Source organism: Cryptotermes secundus, unplaced genomic scaffold (assembly GCF_002891405.2).
Source record: "Cryptotermes secundus unplaced genomic scaffold, Csec_1.0 scaffold3020, whole genome shotgun sequence".
In the NCBI taxonomy this organism is placed as follows: Eukaryota; Metazoa; Arthropoda; class Insecta; order Blattodea; family Kalotermitidae; genus Cryptotermes; species Cryptotermes secundus.
In genome coordinates, this window is record NW_019738005.1 from 121,446 (window position 1) to 141,778 (window position 20,333).

The 20,333-nt window shown below is 41.6% G+C and overlaps 1 protein-coding gene across 1 annotated transcript in view; it reads left to right on the forward strand.

Moving 5' to 3' along the window:
- Positions 1–20,333, forward strand: part of LOC111870673 — a 72,377-nt gene that overhangs the window by 38,468 nt on the left and 13,576 nt on the right. The gene's annotated exons all lie outside the window — the stretch shown is intronic.

The following is a 20,333-nucleotide window of genomic DNA, read 5'->3' on the forward strand; positions in this document are numbered from 1 at the left end:
TGAGCTTAGACCAGTTATTGGTCCATTGTGCGTCCCCCTTTAATTTCTACTGTCCCCATACCCCCATCTACCAGAGGCATTGGAAACTACTTGGGCGGGAAAATGGTTGCCTAATTTTGCTCAGAGGTCTCCTAGAGACCTAGATGATCTTATACGCGCCGTAAATCTACGACACGTGACCCACGGCTTAAAGTCCCTGCCGGAGGACTTGTTCCCTGAATTTTTCCGCCCTTAAAAATTCCACGACCTCCGCCAGGTTTGAACCCGCGTACCTTGAGTCATGAGGTGGGAACGTTACCCCTAGATTACGGAGGCCACTGTGTGCACTGCAGTAACTTACTGTGTTGTTTTGCCTTCTAAATTTAAATTAATGCATTTAGCCCCAGGTGTCATTATCTGACATTGTCTTTAGTCTGTGAATCGGTTTGAGAATTTTTCTAATCGTTTACAGATCTTACAGCTCCTAGACCGTTGGACCGGAACAGAAACGAAATATGAGTTCACTCACCGCCCCGAGCCAGAACCGAGCATTCGTCCATGTTTGAAGCACAGTAGTTACTGTGTACCAAGGCCGCGCTATAGCTCAAGCGGTTAGTCACTGGCTTCCCACCGCGGCGGCCCGGGTTCGATCCCGGGTCTGGTCAAGTGGAATTTGTGGTGGACAAAGTGGCGCTGGGGAGGTTTTCTCCGAGTACTTCGGTTTCCCCTGCCAATCTTCATTCCACCAATTGCTCCACAATCACCCTCACCTATCATCTGGGGCTGGTACAATAGGCCAGAAGTGGGCGCAGTACAGGGACTTAGTCCCACCCCACTAGCAATAAAAAATAATATGTACCACCTGCATTTTGGCCGCAGATTGTATTTATCGGATTGTTGTTGTGATGTACCGCATTTATACTGAGAGATAAGAGTTAACTTTTTAAATGTTTTTAGATGGGCTTTAGGCTTCATATTGTGAAATATATTTGCGGTGTATTATTGATGGTCTCGTTAATTATAAATTGTGCTTCAATCCGTAGAGCGTTTGGCTGTCACATGACACCCTCAGGAACTGCCCTTTCCTCCACCTATTTTTTTTATCGCTAGTGGGGTGGGACTAAATCCCTTGTACTGCGACCACTTCTGGCCTATTGTACCAGCACCAAATGATAGGTACGGGTGATTGTGGGGCAGTTGGTGGAATGAATATTGGCAGGGGAAACCGAAGTACTAGGAGAAAACCTGCCCCAGCTCTATTTTGTCCACCACAAATCCCACTCGACCAGACCCGAAATCGAAACCAGGCCGCCATGGTGGGAAGCCAGCAACTAACCGCTTGAACTATGGCGCGACGTCTTCTTCCACCTAACGGTGTTTCATACTTTCCAGAATGCGTTACCGTCGCAATGCTGAATTCCTACCATTGCCCCTGACATGCTAGCGGTTGGCTGGATCAGACGGAGCTGAACGCAAACGCCAAATACCGTGGCCGGTTACAGTCGAGCGATGTTGATTGCCACTTCGCTGTAAGAGGCTTCAGCCCTCAGTGGTGATGGTGATCAGCCACCTACACACACCGGAATGCGGACTTCAAGTGGTCGGGGAATGGCTTCGTCCCTCTATACCCCCTGGTCAGTCCCACCCAGTCGGTAGCGTTGCCACCATCCCCCCACTCGGACTTCACGCACCAAAAATTAGATTTTGTTGAGGAGAACTGTGTTTCAGATTAACATAACTCGTCCAAGGAGTCCTACCGTCTGTGGAAAAAAAATGATTACGGAACTGAATAAAAGGCCTGGGGCCTTAATGAGCTGGAAGGACCATTGAAAATAAAAACGGAAAATGTCGCCTAACTTCGCAAGGTGTGTAGGATGGTATGCAATTCAGTAGACCCTACACACTCAGAGATATTGGGTTTTCGGACTTTATTCATCGTCCTGGTTCTTAAGATAACTAAGAAAAACACGACGTTTCGGAAAGTGGATCTGTTTCCGTCCTCAGGTGAGGGAAAACACCTAGCTCTTTCTAAGGGACCCAACAGAATAGGTTTTCCCTCACCTGAGGACGGAAACAAATCCAGTTTCCGAAACGTCGTCTTTTAGTTATCTTAAAAACCAGGGCAATGGATAAAGTCCAAAAACCCAGTATATCTGTGTGTTATACACCATCGTCAGAACCCTATAGTAACTACCCTACACACTGTTTCAACCAATCTTCTATCCGCAGTGTGCAGTGCAAGCAGAAAAAAAAACATGGCGTCCAGCGTACAGAAGCGTGCGTTCTTGATGGAGCGTCACCTCAAAACAGAATCGTTTAAAGCAACCTACAGTGATTAGAGCCACCGTTTTCGCTACCCGGCAGCAGCAAAATCTGTGATGTGGAAGTTTGTGGAACAGTTCAGGCGAACACCGAAATGCTTCTGCCGGTCGGCTGTTGTTACAAAGACCCGTATAGCAGAAGTTAGAGTTGAGTGCAATCCGCACAGTAGTTGCTGCAAAGCAACGAAGACACTGCAACTGTTTTTGTACAACATGCGCGTTATTCAGCAGTTGTTACCACCGAAGTGTGAAAAACGACATCATTACTGTGAGTGGTGGTTTGCAAAGCTGGTGGTTAGACGTCACTTTCTCCCACATGAGTAGTGATTCCAGCTTACAGGTTATGTTAACTCCCAGAATACTCTCATGTGGTTGGCAGAAAATCCCCATGCAGTCCATGGAACTTCCCATCACCATGACAAGACTGGAGTATTCTATGCAGTGTCAAGCGGTAGGATTGTTGGGCTCATCAATTCCTCGAACAACCTCTGAAGAGGAATTTTCCAAAATATTGCTCCAAATGATCGCGCAATGTGGTGTACAGCACCGACGACTGTGCGCAAGACATCCTTGTTTTCAGAGATCGAATTATTTGAAAGGAACCACGGCTCCCATGCTGGTGCACACTTTCAGAACTATATGTAAGAAGATTTACACAATACCCAGAAATAATGTTCTCGTCTTAAAAATTCAACCATACCGCACATGCGAGTGTCCTTAATCCTGAAATAACTGGCATACCTAACACTGGGCCTTGTTATAAGAAGTCGCTGTATATATTTGACCTATGCACTCGATAGCGGGAGGTGAATCACCACCAGGCCTCATTCGTTACATTCCAATGAATTTCACGTATAAATGTAAACCTGTATTTCATCTCTAGCATTGCTCACACTCTCCACAGGCCCATAGATGAATTCAGGATACGTGACAATATGTTTGAAGACTATGTAAGATTTCCTGAAATTTATTAAAATTTGAGAACATATTTAGGGACGCTTATTGTATTACGAAGGGGCACGCGGTAGCATAGTTGGTTGAGGTACTATGCTACAAGCCGGAAGGTCGCGGGTTCAATTCCCGATGAGGCCGTTGGATTTTTTTCAAACCACCTAATCCTTCCTGCCGCACTATGACCTTGGGGTCGACTCAGCCACTAACAGAAATGAGTACCAGGAATATTCTTGGGTGTAAAAGGCGGCCGGCGCGTAAGGCTGACAACCTTGCCGCCATCTTTGAGCCGATTGTCTAGAAAATGTGGGAGCCTCAAAATTTGACAACTCTCTGGGCCTCCACGGCCTGTTACAGGGATACCTTTACTTTTTACTTACTTACTTACTAACATAGATTAATTCTCGTAACAGCATTAATGGCAGGGAGGGCTGAAACTCCCCGGAAACCTTTCAGTACCAGCTCTGGATTGCAGTACTTGTACTTCTGAGCCTGTCTGGTCCGTCTGTCTACCATGAAACTCTCTGAGGAACATAGAATGCCTCGAAGCTTGAATATTTGCAGATGCCCCATTGTTTAATGAGCTCTTCACTGACCCAGTTTCATGAGGTTCATGTCTTCTCTCACGCTGTCTCGGCATTACACCAAGCTAGTCAGGCATCTGCCCTCCAGCTATGAAGCAATCCCTTCGCCCTCTAAGTTACTGAATGTTCCTTATCTGAGGGCGCTGAGAGAAGTGAATCCAAGAGGGAGGAAGTAACAGGACGTACTGTATGAGGAGCGTCATGGTTGCTACTCTTCACCGGACAGTACTGGGACAACAGGATCGAGAGGAACCACAGTACGCGTGCGAAATCAGTATCTGAGGGCAAGGGGTCGCTAGCGGGACCTAGGCGTGGGTAGAAGGATATTAGAATGGATCTAAGAGGAACATGGAATGTGGCTCAGGATATGGTTCAGTGACAGGCTGTTGTGAACACCAGTCTGTAAAGGGCGGAGAATTCCTTGAGTAACTGAGCAACTGTTAACGTTTCACGAAGGATTCAGCTCAATGGATCAAGCAGTCTGCTTCACGTGCCTTGATACTTATGATGCATGTCCGTAAGTAAGCTTTTATGTGTAATATTGCGTCCAGTTATTGCGAACTTATCAACAGCTTATGGCTTCCTTATAAAGCTACGTGCTTGTATGCTCGTGATGGAAGCAGAGAAGTGAGTCACACACTTTTACACGCTTTGTGCTCATGATGAAATACACAAAATTTCAAATGGCATTGTCTACGTTGATCTTTAAAAATGTATTCTCAGTTTTTGGGATATTGGATACTGTTGGCTGTAAGATGAGAGGCAAGCACTTCATACTTACTCTCTTTGAGAAGAAAGTTGGTCCTGTAAATAAAATATAATTGAATAAAGATATGACCGCCTCTATGGTCTAGTGATCAGAGTTCCTGGCTACAGATCCTGAGGTCCGGGTTCGATTCCCGGCGCTACCAGATTTTCTGAGAATTTGTGGGTCTTGAACGGGGTCCACGCAGCCTCGTGAGGATAATTGAGGAACTGTTTCAAGGAAATGGCGGCTCCGGTTTAGAAAATCGAGATTAACGGCCTTGGGGATCCGTTGCGCTCACCACCTGACACCCTCTGTCCGCTAAAACTTGGCACTAATTTCTCCGACAGCGGCGGTCGCTCGGTCTGTATAGTTCGCTTGCGGTCTAAAATCACGATTTTTTTTTGTTTGTTTGAATAAAGATACAATGTTGTTGATTAATTTCTGTACATTTTGTCACGAAACCTATCTTCCACTTCTCAATGCATTTTATAATAGCAAAACATATATTATCAAATAAAATATATACCAAAGAGTAAGCTAGATTATATAGGAAAATAGATCTGACTGATGCTAATATTTATAAACATTGGAATGCACAGTAATTTTTTCGTTCCAAATATTTTCCCCTTGGTCATGCTTAACAGATCATTTTCGACACCGATATGTCATTGCAAGGAAATGAACTGTAAATCCTTCTCCTGCGTTCTGGCGGACATTGATGGACAGCTGGAACCAAATGCTTGCAGTTAAGTAAGCTCAAATGCTTTGTTTTACTGTTTTCCAGTCTTCTTGCGAAACGTTAAGGCTCCTAGCACGAACAAACCCTTCTCTTGACCTCAAATCGATGACTGACTGTTAATAGTGCGAGAACAACCACTTTACTGTCAGTGCCATGTAAACAGGGAGATCTTACACGAGTGTCTTGTAAGAAGACCAGATAAATGGACCAGTCACAAAGAAAGCTTTAGTCACATCCAACCCATAGCCTAGTTGCCGTACTGACTGAAATATCCCGGTTACCGGAGCGTGACACTGATAAAACCCTGCGGCAAAAGTGATGGCTCGAGACAGAGCGAGGAAAGCGACTGATAATGTTCTGCTCTCACATAACACTGTTCATCTCAGAATTACAGATATGGCCGAAAACGTAAAGCGGCAATTACCATGCCCGAGAGATGTTCCTGTGCACCACAAACCGATAAATCTACTGAAACTATGAAGTTGGCCAGCCTCTTATTGTTTATCAGATTCGAGCTAAATGTGGAATCCTGTTCTACAAACCGTTTGCCGATTTGTACGACTGGGGAGGCTATTTTCGAAGTTATTGGTGACTTTATCAGAGACAGGCACTTGGACTGGGCTCAGTGTGCTGGGATAAGCACAGACGGTGCCAGAGCTTACCGGCATAAAGAAAAGACTTACACTTTAGTCAATCGTTGCACTGGAAGCAAACTCAAACCCACTTTTCATACACAAGGAAGCATTCGCCACACAGGACATACCTGCACATCTGAAGCAAACACTTGATGAAGCCGTTAAAGTGATCAGCTACTGAATTCCATGGCTGTCTCCTCGGCTTTGCGTTAGATGTGCACTGACTACACGCACTGAAGTACGTTGGTTAGTGGCCCGTAGAGAAATCTGACAGGCTGTTCTAGTTGCGAGAAGAACTCAGGTTTTACTGGATGAGAAACCTCAACCCGCGAGACTACATTCATGACTGGAAATGGTTATGTAAATCAGATATTAAAGATACGTCTGCTTATTTGAACAGTTTATTCATGCAGGATAAGGTAATGTTCATATTTCACGTTGAAAACAGAGTGAGCACGATAACCACAGATGTGCAGATGTTGGGTAAACGCCTTAATCGTGGCGAATTGGATTCCTTATGAATTTTGGTCAAGTTAGAAGAAAATCTCGATGCTGATGTGTTATGAAATGCGAATGACCTCTTGGAATCGGATGGCAACTGTCATCTTTCGGTGGATAAGAAAAATTTCCCTCGTCGACATGCAGATGTTGCCATCAGCCTCAGCTTTGGAAGAACAGCAGGTCTTGGGGTTCGCTCCAGTTGGCTTCGCGAGACAATCGTTGCAACAGGAGAGACTAGCCTCGTCGAGTAGAGCAGTTTCGTATCTGTTGCCGTTCCGGACATCATGTATGTGGCGCTTGTTGGCATTACAACAAATTAGAAATCGTCTTACCGTCTTGGAACCTTATCTCTGACTTAAGCCCGCCAACATCGAGCCTGATATCCCTGCATTACTATCAGGTCACACGCACTGAGCAGTTCAATACATATAAATTGAATGTTTATTACCTTACGTCTAGCTGATAATAATGATAGAACTTATAAGTTTCTCTACATTATTTAGCTTACGTCTTAGTCTTATCTATGCCTACCTAAAACTTTATGATAATATGGTTCCACCGATTACGAATGAACTGATTTCGATACAATTTGGGGATGGTTATGCGAATGTTGTAAGTTCGAGAAACGCTGACTTACGTGAGCTGGACACCAACCAGCCTACCCAGCGACGGGCTCGTATCTCGGCCCATAGATCCTTGTCTTTCTCAGTCCCTCCAAGCAAATTGGATCACAGCAGACTCCTTTAAGGTGCCTTCGGATTCATTATTCACTAAATCATCAGCAGAACCATATAGGCCTATGGCATAACCGGAGCTGTTGAAAGCGTTGCCAACTAAACCCTAAGTAAATATGTGTAAATAAATAAACACGCTTTCGGATATTTTCAAGGAAGAAATTCTACGTATGAAAGAGAAGTTTACCCACCTGTGACAACCCCGCCCCAAGGAAGGCGATCAAAGTGAACTTTGTTCCTTCGGGAACCCTTTCATCTCCTGACTTGCTCTGCCAACAACTGTCCTCGCCCTATCGCAGTTTCCAGAAAGGTCTAAGCATTCAGAGGGGCATTCCTGGAAATAAGACATTGCTTATATCATTAATGGTAGATGAATTTCTGTATAATAAATATATTAGTTGTATACTGAACTATGAATCGTACACATCTGTTTTTTTGAGAGCAGAGCACTGGGCAAAGCGGAAACCGCCTCAGAGGACTATTGTAGACCAAATATTTATGGAAGCAACGTATGATTCGTTTGGGGATGGATTTCCGAGAATTTTTTTTAACTTTGAAATATTTTCATGCGACGACACGGATAAACTCTGGACCTAATTTAAAAAAAAAGGTACAACGTTCAAAATGTTGTATTTGAGCTTCCTGCTGCATTAGTTTATCACATGTTTATACGTCCATCCATACATACATATACACATACACGCACACACAACACAGTGATAATTGGTTGAACCGCCACTTCACCCCTGCTTTCATGTAAATTCAGTGACATCTTTCGTCCACACAGGGCAATAATCACACACACACACACACACACACATATATATACAAATATAATTCGTGTACATTTTTATACTGTATGATAGTATTATGTAGCCCGTGGGGACTGTACTTCCGAACGTTTTATAAATTATATAAAATGTATAGAATTATTAAAATTGTTTCAAATTTTTTTCGGACGTACACCCCCCACGGGCTATATAATGCTATAGTACAGTACAACAATTTGTACGAATCTTCATATGTACCTGATAGTCGCCCTATGTGGCTGAAACCTTGTAGAATTAGTATGAAAGCATGGTCGAAGTGGCGGTTCAACCAGTTGCCTGTGCAACTGCATTGAAGACAGCTTTGCGTATGTACGAGCGAGAGTCAGTAAATAGGCCACAAATGGGCGTAAAACATAATACACGTGATACTCTAACCCGAGAAAAGCATTTATTTCCCGACATATCCTCCACCAACATTGATACATTTGTCTCAGTACCTTCATTTCAATCTCTTCATCGGCGAAACCTTTACCACGTTTCTCGACCCACTTGTGAACAGCTTTACGCAACAAATACTTCCCACTGTAAACAGGAAACATTGATTTATGAATATCCTTAGCATTTAGTCCTCTTACCCACAAAACGCACAACAGAGCGCTGCTCTTTGATAGTATACTCAAGCGTAGTCACCATTTTGACTACTAAAACCAGCCTCTTAACATTTGCATGCCCGTCTCCTACCTAGACTGTCATGGAGCTGGACTATGTTGCTACCTAGTGATACACAGAAAACTTATGACATCCATTAGAGCTGTTTTACTTCTATTTACTCCCACTCGTATATGTGTGTGTGTATCAAGCATGACATTCAAATATAAGGCTATAAAAGTTGCTAGTTGTAATTTGATGGCACCAGTGCTCCTTAACGAATCACTGATAATGATTATCTTGTTCACACGGCTACAATCCAAGTATCGTCATATTGCATAAGGAGGAAGAGAGGCAGTCCAGAGTCCTTCTTGGGAGTTCAGCAGTCGCCCATCAGCTCATCAGATTCAGATTATAAAAGCATACGGCACACAATTTACAGGCGTTCCGCACGAAGCACAAGAAGTGAAATGCTCTGATCCGTGCCGTTGGAATTACGTACTTATAAGAAATGACGTAGTAGCAAATTTGAGAAAGGGAAATGATATTCTGTAAGTCTGATTTCAGATACAAGTAACCTGACTGACGGACTCTTCCCTTTTGATATTATAAACATTAAATTAACATGCTCCGAATTTTCACTGTTAGTACTTGCGCAAATTGGTAACATGGTAAAGCTGTATATTGAATGAATGGTCAGTTTACGGGTTCACTGTTCATTACTACTACACACGCTAAAAGAAAATTAAATATACACAATATGTGCTTCACAGTCGGGGTCCGCTTTGGTACAGTAAGACTTTAACTAACTAACTGAGCCCACCTTGAGAAGCCGCATATTGTGCAGCTGCTTAAGAACTTCCCAGCAATTTATGGAACTAGAAGGTTCATTATCGTGTTCACAGGAGCCCTTCACTGGGCCCTATCCTGAGCCGTCCTATCCATACCATCTCTCTAAGATCCATTTTAATATTATATACCCACCTACTTCTTGGTTTCCCTAGTGGTCTCCTTCCTTCTACCCTTCCCGCCAGTATCCTATATGCATTCCTCTTCTTCCCCATGCCTGCTACATGCCCTGCATATCTTACCCTCCATGACTCGATCGTTCTAATTATACCTGGCGAAGAGTATAAATTTTGAAGCTCCTTGTTGTGCAGTTTTCTCAGACACCCTCGGTCTGTCTGCCTCTCTTAATATCAAAGACCAAGTTTCGCACTCATATAGAACCACAGGCAAAATCATAGTTTCATATGTTCTAATTTTTATGTTTTTAGACAGAAGACAAAAGGTTCTGGACTGAATGGTAGCACGCATTACCCGAATTAATCTCCTCTTTAATCAAATTTTGATTTGTTACTGTCGTTCCCAAATACTTGAACTGTGGCACTTTTCCAAAATATCTGTTAACGTTCATTGTGCCATGATTTTGACTGCATTCTGATGACGAGACACAGCAAGACATTAAAAGAATAAAGTCACACAAGAATTACTTTCGCTTTGTTTTTTTGTATAGATTGGCCTTTTGTTGATCGAGACTAACAGACTTGCAATACGATCAACTACATTTTCATTAATAATTCTGTATGGGGGGAGGCTTCGTTTAATGATGTGACACCGTGTGGTGTGATAGATAAGTACTAACTCTGTACAGTGAAGATGGAGACAGCAGATTCCTCCGAAACCTATCTAACTACAGGTAAACTTAAATATCGGGATAACACCTCAAGTTAGGCCACGACCGTTTCCTCACATTTGTTTTCCACTTCATTATTTACTAATCATTCTATCACTCGACGCTACATGATTGTGAAGGCGTTGTTAAGTAAACCGAGAACAGAGAATAAAGAACGCTGTTTGTTCGGAAGCGCGTGCCTTTGTAAACAGGCTCTCTCGTTGATGAAGTGGAACAAATCAACACAACGGGAGCGGCTTTTAGACGAACATCTTACTCCAATCACTCGACAGACCATAACAGCGTCACATTGTGTCTGAAATGCATAGCATCTGCAGTGGTCACATTAGGAAGTCCTCATTATACTCGTATGCCTATGTTTTTCCTTTAATTTTCTACTGTCTGAATTAATATTTAAATAAATGTTGCTTTGCTAAAAATATGTTTTTATATTCCGTTCCATTCCATTCCATTCTATAAACAGCAGTTCCGATGTTAAAAAAAAAGAACCACAGATAACAGATCTGCTTTTCTTTATTATGTCTTCTGTCGACACTAATAAAATTAAATTCTGGTTTAAACCAAGAGAGATCTTAACTCAGTTCGCAGGCGAAAGACAATTAGGCAGTGGGCTCTTTGAAATAAGGCGGTTGTACATCCCTCGTATAAATGTATGGCTTGTTGTAAGTTTCTTCAGTTGATTACACTTCGACTGTGAAGATTGAGGTTGTACTTTCCTCCGAAACGTCAGTAAATTTCTACCCAACTACAGGCGTTACAACCTACAAGTTCATGCTCTTTCTTGTGACTAGTGAATTGCGTTCCTGCCAAATGCCTTTCATTTGGAAATGGTGTAGTTTGATCGTGTAAGTGTGGGTTATGTTCTCATGCAAATCCAAAACAGGGTGACAGACGCAATCATTTACGTTGTCTGCGTTAAGATTTCAGAACTTCAGAATATTTGGACCTCTCAAATGCACTCATTAATCTAACGTACCTGTATGCATGTAATTATTATTATTTGCAACATTCTTTTCGAACCGTTTACAAAGATAGGATCGGGGTCCACTCAGCCTCGTGAGGATAATTGAGGATCTACTTGAATGGAAAAGTAGCGGCTCCGGTCGAGAAACCCGAAATTTACTGCCGTGGGGATTCGTTGCGCTGATCACGCGACACCCTCTATCCTCTAACGTTGGCACTAACTTCGCCGACAAGCGGCGGTCGCTCGGTCGGTATAGTTCGCTTGCGGTGTAAGCCACGGAGTTTGTAAAGAGGAGGCACGGAATGTGGGTACGAAGTAACGCGTCGTTGCCTACCTGCAGGAGATACACAGTTGGTATGTCTGTTACCATTAAGGTACTTGTCCAGCCAGATGAAGGGAACGGACGTTAAGAATAGGGGAACTCATTTTGTTTCATGTTTCTCCGGACTGAACATTCATTGTCATCCTGCCAGATTTAATTATAGAAACCTCAGCAGTTGTTCCAGCACCGTAAAATGACAGAACAAGGAACCTTATATGGTGCGAGTGTTCTGGCGGACTAATCTGAAAAAGAGAGAAAAAAGTTGTCTTTATATTTTTTAGTGTTGTTGTATACACGTGTAAAAGAGGCGATAAAACTTACTGTAGTGTTGTCGAGGAATATCACTTCTATATACTACATAAAAGTATTACCCAAATTTTTCTGTCAAGACGAATTCTGTATGTATAAGAAATTGTTGTGGATCATCAGTATAGGTAGGCCCTATTCTGCGTTGGTCAGATGCTGGGGAACAATTGGAAGCATGACGTGACAACACACAAGCTACTTACTCATACATAGACTTCACAAAAGTCTATGATTCAGTTAGGAGCGAAGTATTGTACAGTATTACAATTTAATTCGGTACACCTGTAAAACACTCAAGACCAATAAATTGTATTTAAATGAAACTTATAGTTAAGTTCGTATAGATAAGTCTGTTCAAGAAATGTTTTATCGTCATTACTTTTCGTGCCATTATGAACGTCCAATTAAAGGAAGAGGGATTCGAAGCAAACGGAACATATCAGATTCTGGTCAATGCTGACGATGTTAATTTATTGTGAAAACATAAATGTCATAGAGCAAAGTGATGGACAAATGGGCTTATATAATTCTGGCTAGTACGTCCTTCGAAACTGGATTACTCCACAACCACTTGCTTTCAAATCACATCCCACCCACCATCCTACCACCGGACGCTACTGACGTCATAAAATTGTCCACAAAAAAGAAAAAGAAGTGCAGATGAGAATATTTGAACCCGAGAGCGAGTAGAGTCTGAAGAAAACTGATAATTAGCAGCTTCATAAAATGTACATTTCACCATTTATTATGATGAGGATAGGCGGGGCCTGTAGCACGCATGAGGAATTTATAAATACCTACAGAATTTTCGTCAGAGGGCTTGAAGGGATGAACTACGTCCATGAATGAGATGTAGATGAAAGGACAATACTAAAGTGGATCTCAGAATCATATTTGTTAGGTGGTGACTGGATTTGTTTCTTTGGGGTCAGATCACTGGCGGGTTCTTGTGAATACGGTAGCAGATCTTCAGTTTCCATAGTGTTCAGAAAATTTATTGACTAACAGGGTGTCTGGGAAAAGGAACATATATACAGACGGGCGTACTGGCACAATACACCTTGATGGTTTTTATGGTTTACACTTAGAATGCAGTCAGTTATTATTAAAAAAGTGAAGTGACAAATAACGAGGCTACACTGTATTAAAGTTTATTCTGAAGTGCTTTTGTCTCCTTCAAAGAGTTCCCTCCTGCCACTGTACATTAATTCCAGCCTAATTCCAAACTTTCGAACCACAAAGTAATTCTCCCGCAGGTTGTTCAGAGCGGCCGCCGTAACTTTCTGAATTTCTTCCGTTGTTTCAAAATGTGGAGCCAACTGAGCGGTCCAGAACCACGGTCGATTTTTCCGCCAAAATTCCTTGACGGACAGGGCAGTATGAAAGGGCGTCTTTTCAAAATTCAGGATTCACTTGTCTGGCCTAACACGACGAACCCACTGTCTCAAACGTTCCAAAATTTGGACATGAACTTCTGGTTCATAGTCTGACAAGGTGGGACAGACTCGCATTGCACTGTGCCTTTGCAGCCAAAGAAACGAATCAACAATATCTTAAAATTTGACCCTGACATTCACGCTTTCCTGGGGGGGGGGTGAGTCTGGAGATTCCCGTTGCATGTTCTGCAACCTTGTCTTAGAGTCATTCTCAAAAAGCAAACCTTGGTCTGCAGTACTGATTTTGTTGGCTTCTTCCAGGTTTGAACAAAATTTCTTGTCGATTATTTGTTCAAAACATTTATTGCCCATTTTTATGACGACTGGAGCACCAGAGCTATACACTCGCTACGTTTATAAAGACAAGTTTACTACTGTGTAGAGTTCAGATGTGTACATGTAGGTGGCAGCACTCTCCACCGATCACAGAGTGACTCGCGCTTAGCATTGTTAACAGTTCTCATTATTTGTCAGACCTGGTATAGTAAAGTAAGAACTACGTCTCAAAATGGAAGACAAGCAGGAGCTGTAGGCGTAAATAATGGAAATGAAAACAAAGTTTTGAGTCTTGAGATGTAGATGCTGTGAAGTGTTGCCAAGCCAGTTGCACAGAACAGAATGTGTGCAGTCAAGTTTTAATCTGCATGCAGACTGGCATTTTTGCAGTAGTGCAAAGTTAAACAATTAATTTCGTGATGTGTATTATTTCATGGCACGACACACTAAATTTGCCACGAAATTAAGTATGTATTCCACATTCCATTTTGACAGTTTTCCATAAATGTATTTATCATGGAGTCATCAATGAAGAAGTGTTAAAACTGACTACTGGACGCGCAGTACCTAATTTCATGACGAATTTAAAGTGTCATACAGCGACATAAAGTATGTAACAAAGTTGGGTAGGTTTACTCTAAGTGGTACACACAATGTGTAGATTATATTGCTTAATTCCGTTGTTAAGTTCGGAGGTGGTGGCGAGTCAAAGAAGTTGAATTGAACAGTTCTTATAAACAGGACCCAAGAGAAACGAAGTAACAGGAAGGAGGAGAAGCCTGCATTTATGGGGCTTCATAATTTCTATTCATAAAACCATATTACGAGGGAGAGTCAGTAAATAGGCCACAAATTGATATAAAGCGCAAAACATGTGATATTCGAAACTGGAAAAAACACTGTGTCTCGACATATCCTCCACCAACATTGATATACTTGTCTCATCGCTTTACCAGTGTGCCGAAACCCGCAGCATAGAAGACTTTTGACTGTTGTCTCAGCCACTACCGCGCCTCCGTTTCAACCCCTTCGTCATCAGCGAAAGATTTGCCACGTTTCTCGACCCAGCTGTGAAACGCTTTGCGCGACAAACATTCTCACTGTAAACAGGAAATATTTCATTATGAAAAACCTTTACACTGAGTCCGTTTGCCCACGAGAAACACACAATAGAACGCTGCTCTTCGGCAGCACACTCCTCAAGAACTGTCGCCATCTTGACTACCGAAACCAGCCTCTGAACATTCGCATGCGCTTCTGCTACCTAAACTGAAGCTGGACTGCTACCTAGTGATACACACAGAAAACCTGTTACATACATACAGCTGCTTTACTTCCATGTGTGGCCTATTTACTGTCTCTCCGTCGTAGAATAGGAGGAGAAATGCGTGGGACATGTATAGGGCGCTTCAGAGAGATGAGAAAATTTAGTCACAAAATCCGAAAGCAGTAGATGGGAGGATAATATTGTGACGTGCTGCCTGAAAGCCGGACGATAAGACTTCCACCACTGGTCAAAGGCTAGCAATTCCTAAGCAGCCTAAGCATTTCCTAGGAAATCGTTGCCCCGGTGATGAAAGTGTAAAGGTTCGGCCACACAGAGCGCTACGCTATGTTCGCTACGTACGCTGTGTACACTCTGCGACGCAGCTAACATAGGGAACATAGCGTACGTAGCGTACGGAAGTCTGTGTGGCCAGTCACATTGGCAATAAAGGGAGATATTTTTCTGTTCGTATAGCGAACATAGCGTACTTAGCGTGCGTCGCGTACGTGGCGCTCTGTGTGGCCGAACCTTAACAGTGGGGTTTCCACCGCTATTGGTAACGAATTGTTTGCGACAGTAAACATGTATTCCCGCGGCAACAAGAGATTTGTTGCATAGCAGCGGGCGAAACTGAACACTTCGACAAGGCGTTCCTTATTCAGCCCGAGTGCAGGATATAACAGTCCAACTTCGGCAAGAGACCAGTTATGACAAATGACAGACACGACCTCTTGTCAGAGAGGGCGCCCCACATGGACAGGACAGTAATTTTCACATAAGAAGCAACATCCGTCAGTCGCAATGTGACTTTGACATGAGACCAATTAGTTCGTATCCGACAAGAAACCAGTAGAGTTCGTATCCTACAAGAGCTAATCCGAGCAGAGCAGAAGACATTTCACCGAGAGTAGCGGTGCGAGAGTGTATAACACCGAAGAGGAAACGTCCGACGACGTTATTAAGTGCGAATAATTGTATTTGTAAGTGTAAATAGTGGTCGTCCAAATCCGAGACCCACAACATTTCATGTCGCGTTGCCTAGAAAACACGCGACAGTGTTAAAGTGGGTCTAGGGTCGGGTGTAAAAACAATGGTTCTATGTAGTTTTCACCTCTTAAAGAGCACAATCTAGTTTTATTATTGCCTTGATAATGACTAACAGAAAGAAGTTCTGGAAGATAGTGGGCTTTGAAATTTGCAGCTGTCAGTTAATCTTTCTTGTATTTTAGAACACTTTCTCAGCTTTCCTAAAATTTGACAATTCTCGAAAGCTTATAACTTATAGCATAATATTAGGCTACACTGTTTCTCAAATAGAGTGGATCACTGCAATGATGAATTGAGAGTCGACATTTGGAACAGTAGAGTTAGCTGTGAGATGATAGCCAGCCAGCAAAGCCGCAAGCACTAGATCAGAAGAGGACATTGTTGGGATCCGCTGCCAAGTAACGACTAGTGAAGACGTAGTAAACATAGAAGACTTGGCGTGTGCTGTCGTGAGAAGTGGATTGCGTGAATTAGTGAGAGCATTATAATTACTTGTAGTTACGATTATAAGTGTTCAGTAAATCCAACTCCCAGTGAATAGTCATATATAAAGTAACCGAACGTCCGCTTCGCGTCAGTTCCAGTGGGTTCGCGGGAACGCCGTTGTAGGAACCACTTGACAGCTTAACTGGGTGTTCTCATTTGCTAGTCATTTTATAAAACTTTGATTTTGATATTGTGGGCTTCTGGGTTGTGGCACTGTATAGTCCAGTAGCAGAGTGTTCGTACCAACCACGCCAGCCCGGCACACATTTGAAATATGGCATGAAAATGTTACTTTCGTGGTTCAGTGATACTCGACATATGAGAAGCGATCAGATAAGAAGTCATCTACCACCTCCATCCACCCAGTCATAGGTATGTTTGCCATTACCATGTAGTTCACGTTGGCCATTTCTGGGCGCGATTAGAAGATACGCGATACAGTATAGGCTTGAGTGAAGGTGGGAGTGCCTGGCATCCAAAACTACCGAAAGTGTCCTGTGTTGCCCAAATGGAAATTGTAACACTTGAGTTGCTTGGTGCTCGCAGGGCAAGCAAGCAACAAGAACGGAGCAGCGAAACGCCATTTCTACTGGAGAATATCAAAGAATTCTTCAAGATTCTGACCAAATTTCTGTTTGGAATTGTTACTAGGAGTACTACCGCAAGTCAAAATCTTTTCCAAATTATGGAAAGCAAAAGTAACGACATCAATCGCTGTTAAAATAAAATGAAGCATGATTTCAAAATTTTGTAACAGAAGCGGAAGAGCTTTGGAAAGCTCTAGTCAGAATATGAATGCTGCTCATAGAAATACTCGTACAGTACTCAGAATATTCATACAGCAGACAGCAAATGACAGTGGATAATAATGATGAAAAGTTTATTTCTGGCTGTACTGTTGAACTGATCGACACAATTAAAAAAGGCCAGTTGACCAATCGAGTCTAGGAAATTCGCAAACAGAAGTTTCGTTTGTTTCTAGAATTCTGAAAATTTAAACACTAGTCTGGAAGTTTTCCAGCTACTGCTCATGAGTCGTGCTTGAAATCAGATGGACGGTACTTTGCTTTTTTTCTTCTGGAAAGTGAGTTTTCGTTTATTTTCTTTCGTCGGAAGAATTTTTGCAAAGTAATATTTCAGATCTCTCACGTAAATTGGAGGACTTGGATTTCGCAAACGATCTATATCTTTTAGCACAACATTTTAAAGATGCGACAGAAAAGTTGGTTGATTTAAATAGAGAAGCCTGGAAGTTTGAATGAAGATTAATCGCGCAAAAACAAAAGCAGTGTGCATACATAATAAAAATACATTTACTCTAGACGGAAAAGAAATAGAACATTTTCTTAAATACCCTTATCTTGATAGCATAGTTACAAAGGAAGGCGGTAGTATGGAAGATATAAGAAATAAAATATCTAAAGCAAATGGAGCTTTTGGTCAAATACAGAAAGTTTGGAAATCAAGTGGTATTACATTAAGAACAAAACTAAGAATTTTCAGCTATGATGTGAAATCAGTTTTATTATATGGATGCGAGACATGCCGAGTCACCCAAGAAATATGTAGACAAGTTTTGTAAATCGATACCTCTGTAGATTAGTATATGGATATGTAATAAATTCTCACAACAGTGAAAACAACACAGCAAGCCATGAACAAACACGGACGATACTAATAATCTCCTTGTCATGATAGACATGCGGCACAAGTTCAGCCCCCTCCAAGAAAGACGATAGGAGAAGTGACACGAACCTGCATGGTTTATAAATTTTAACTTAAACAATAAAGTTTAAAAGCTTTAAAAGTTTTAATACCAGGAAGGCTGCTGTGATTGTAAAAAGTTGAATATTGTGTACATTATGTATTCCAGTCATTATGTGTGTATGTAATTTAGCATTCAGAACACCTATTGTGATAGTGGTTTCCGAATAAGTATTGATGTTCCCTCTGAAGATGATCCATAAGGAACGAAACATGTAAGGGTGCTGAGTTTTCAAGTGGTAAAACTTAAATAGTCACACTGGACGGAGTTGTTTTTATCTTTGAAATTCTCACTAGATGAATTTAAACTTAGATTAAACTATGAGATATGGGAAAACATGTTCAGTACAGAGGATAACAATATAAACATGTTTAATACTTTCGCAAATACATATTGCAAATATTTTATGCTTGCTTTCCGAAAAAGAAAATCAATGAGCACTCTCCCCCTAAACAATGGTTAATCATCGGAATTAAAAATTTCTTGCAAAAGAAAAAAAGAACTGTACCTTCTGACGAAGGTACGTGACAACAATAATCTAAAGCAATGTTATAAATCATATGGTAAGATCCCGACTAAGGTGATTAATGAGGCAGAAAGACTCAGCTGTAATGATAAAATTACCAACTCCACTAATACTATTAAAACTACTTGGAATATTTTTAAAGCGGAGTTAGGTAAAAGCCACCTGAAGGACAAAAACTGAAAAAATAATTCCAAATATTTTTAATTGTTATTTTTCAAACATTGCTGATAATATTACTCAAAAAATTTCTACTCAAGTTACTTCAAATACTGATAATAATAATAACTATAAACATTACCTGAACTTGACAGCTAATGGCCCCTTTCCCAATATAATATTCAATAAAATAACAACTAAAGAAATTGAAAAATTTATCTCTTCTTTACATTCAAAAAATTCTTCTGGATATGAGATTTCGATGAAGACACTAAAAATTAGTGCCCCATACATTGATGAGAAGAACTGTGCAAATTATAGACCAATTTCATTGTTAATTTCATTTTCCAAGGTGTTTGAGAAAAATAATATTTAGAAGATTATTGACACTTTCACGTTTATGACATTCTAGCCAATGAACAATTTGGGTTTCGCCCCAAATTATCCACTGAAACAGCTTCATATAGCCTAATAAATACAGCTTTAGCAGCTATTAACAGTAAAGAAAAAGTAGGTGGAATTCTCTTCGATTTGGAGAAAGCTTTTGATTGCGTAAATCACGAAATACCTTTATATAAACTTGAATGTTATTTCATAACTGACAACGTATAAAATAAAGTAAAGATATTCCTGTAACACGCCGTGGAGGCCCATAGGGTTGTGAGACGTCAAGGCTCCCACATTTTCTAGACCATCGGCTCATAGATGGCGTTAAGGTTGTCAGCCTTACGCGCCGGCCGCCCTTTACCCCCAAGAACATTCTAAGAATATTACTGGTACTCATTTCTGTTAGACGCTGAGTCGACCACAGGGCCATAGTGCGGCTGGAAGGATTAGGTCAATTGAAAAATCCAATGACCTCATCGGGATTCGATCCCGCGACCTTCCGACTTGTAGCATAGTGCCTCAACCAACTACGCTACCGCGTGCCCCTAACTGACAATGTATATATGTTATTAAAATCCTATCTCCAAAACCGATATCAAAGGGTGGTAATTAAAATGGACCCTTTGATAAGAGTGAATCAGATTGGGGTCGGGTCAAACATGGTGTTCCCCAGGGATCTATCCTGGGACCATTACTTTTCCTACTATATCTATAATAAATCTGAACGTTAATGTAAACCCCCAAACATTTTTTTTTTTGCGGATGATACTAGCATAATTGTCAGTAATCAAAACAATACTGTACTAGGAAATAACTTGAAGTCAGTCTTCACTAGTGTGATGAAATATATTAAGGCAAAGTATGTTTATAGGTGGGTAGAAGCCAGACAGATCAACAGTAACATACCTGGCTGCACAAATAGATAACAACAATCCGATATCACAAGAACAGAGTGACTCTTCCCACACTCTGAGCAAATTATACCATTATCCGATCTTGAATAAGTTGCAAGCGATAATTGCCGAAAACTCTTGTTACCATTTCTATAGCGTGTGAGAGGTGTTTGTGTGCATATGAGCGTGATTTGGG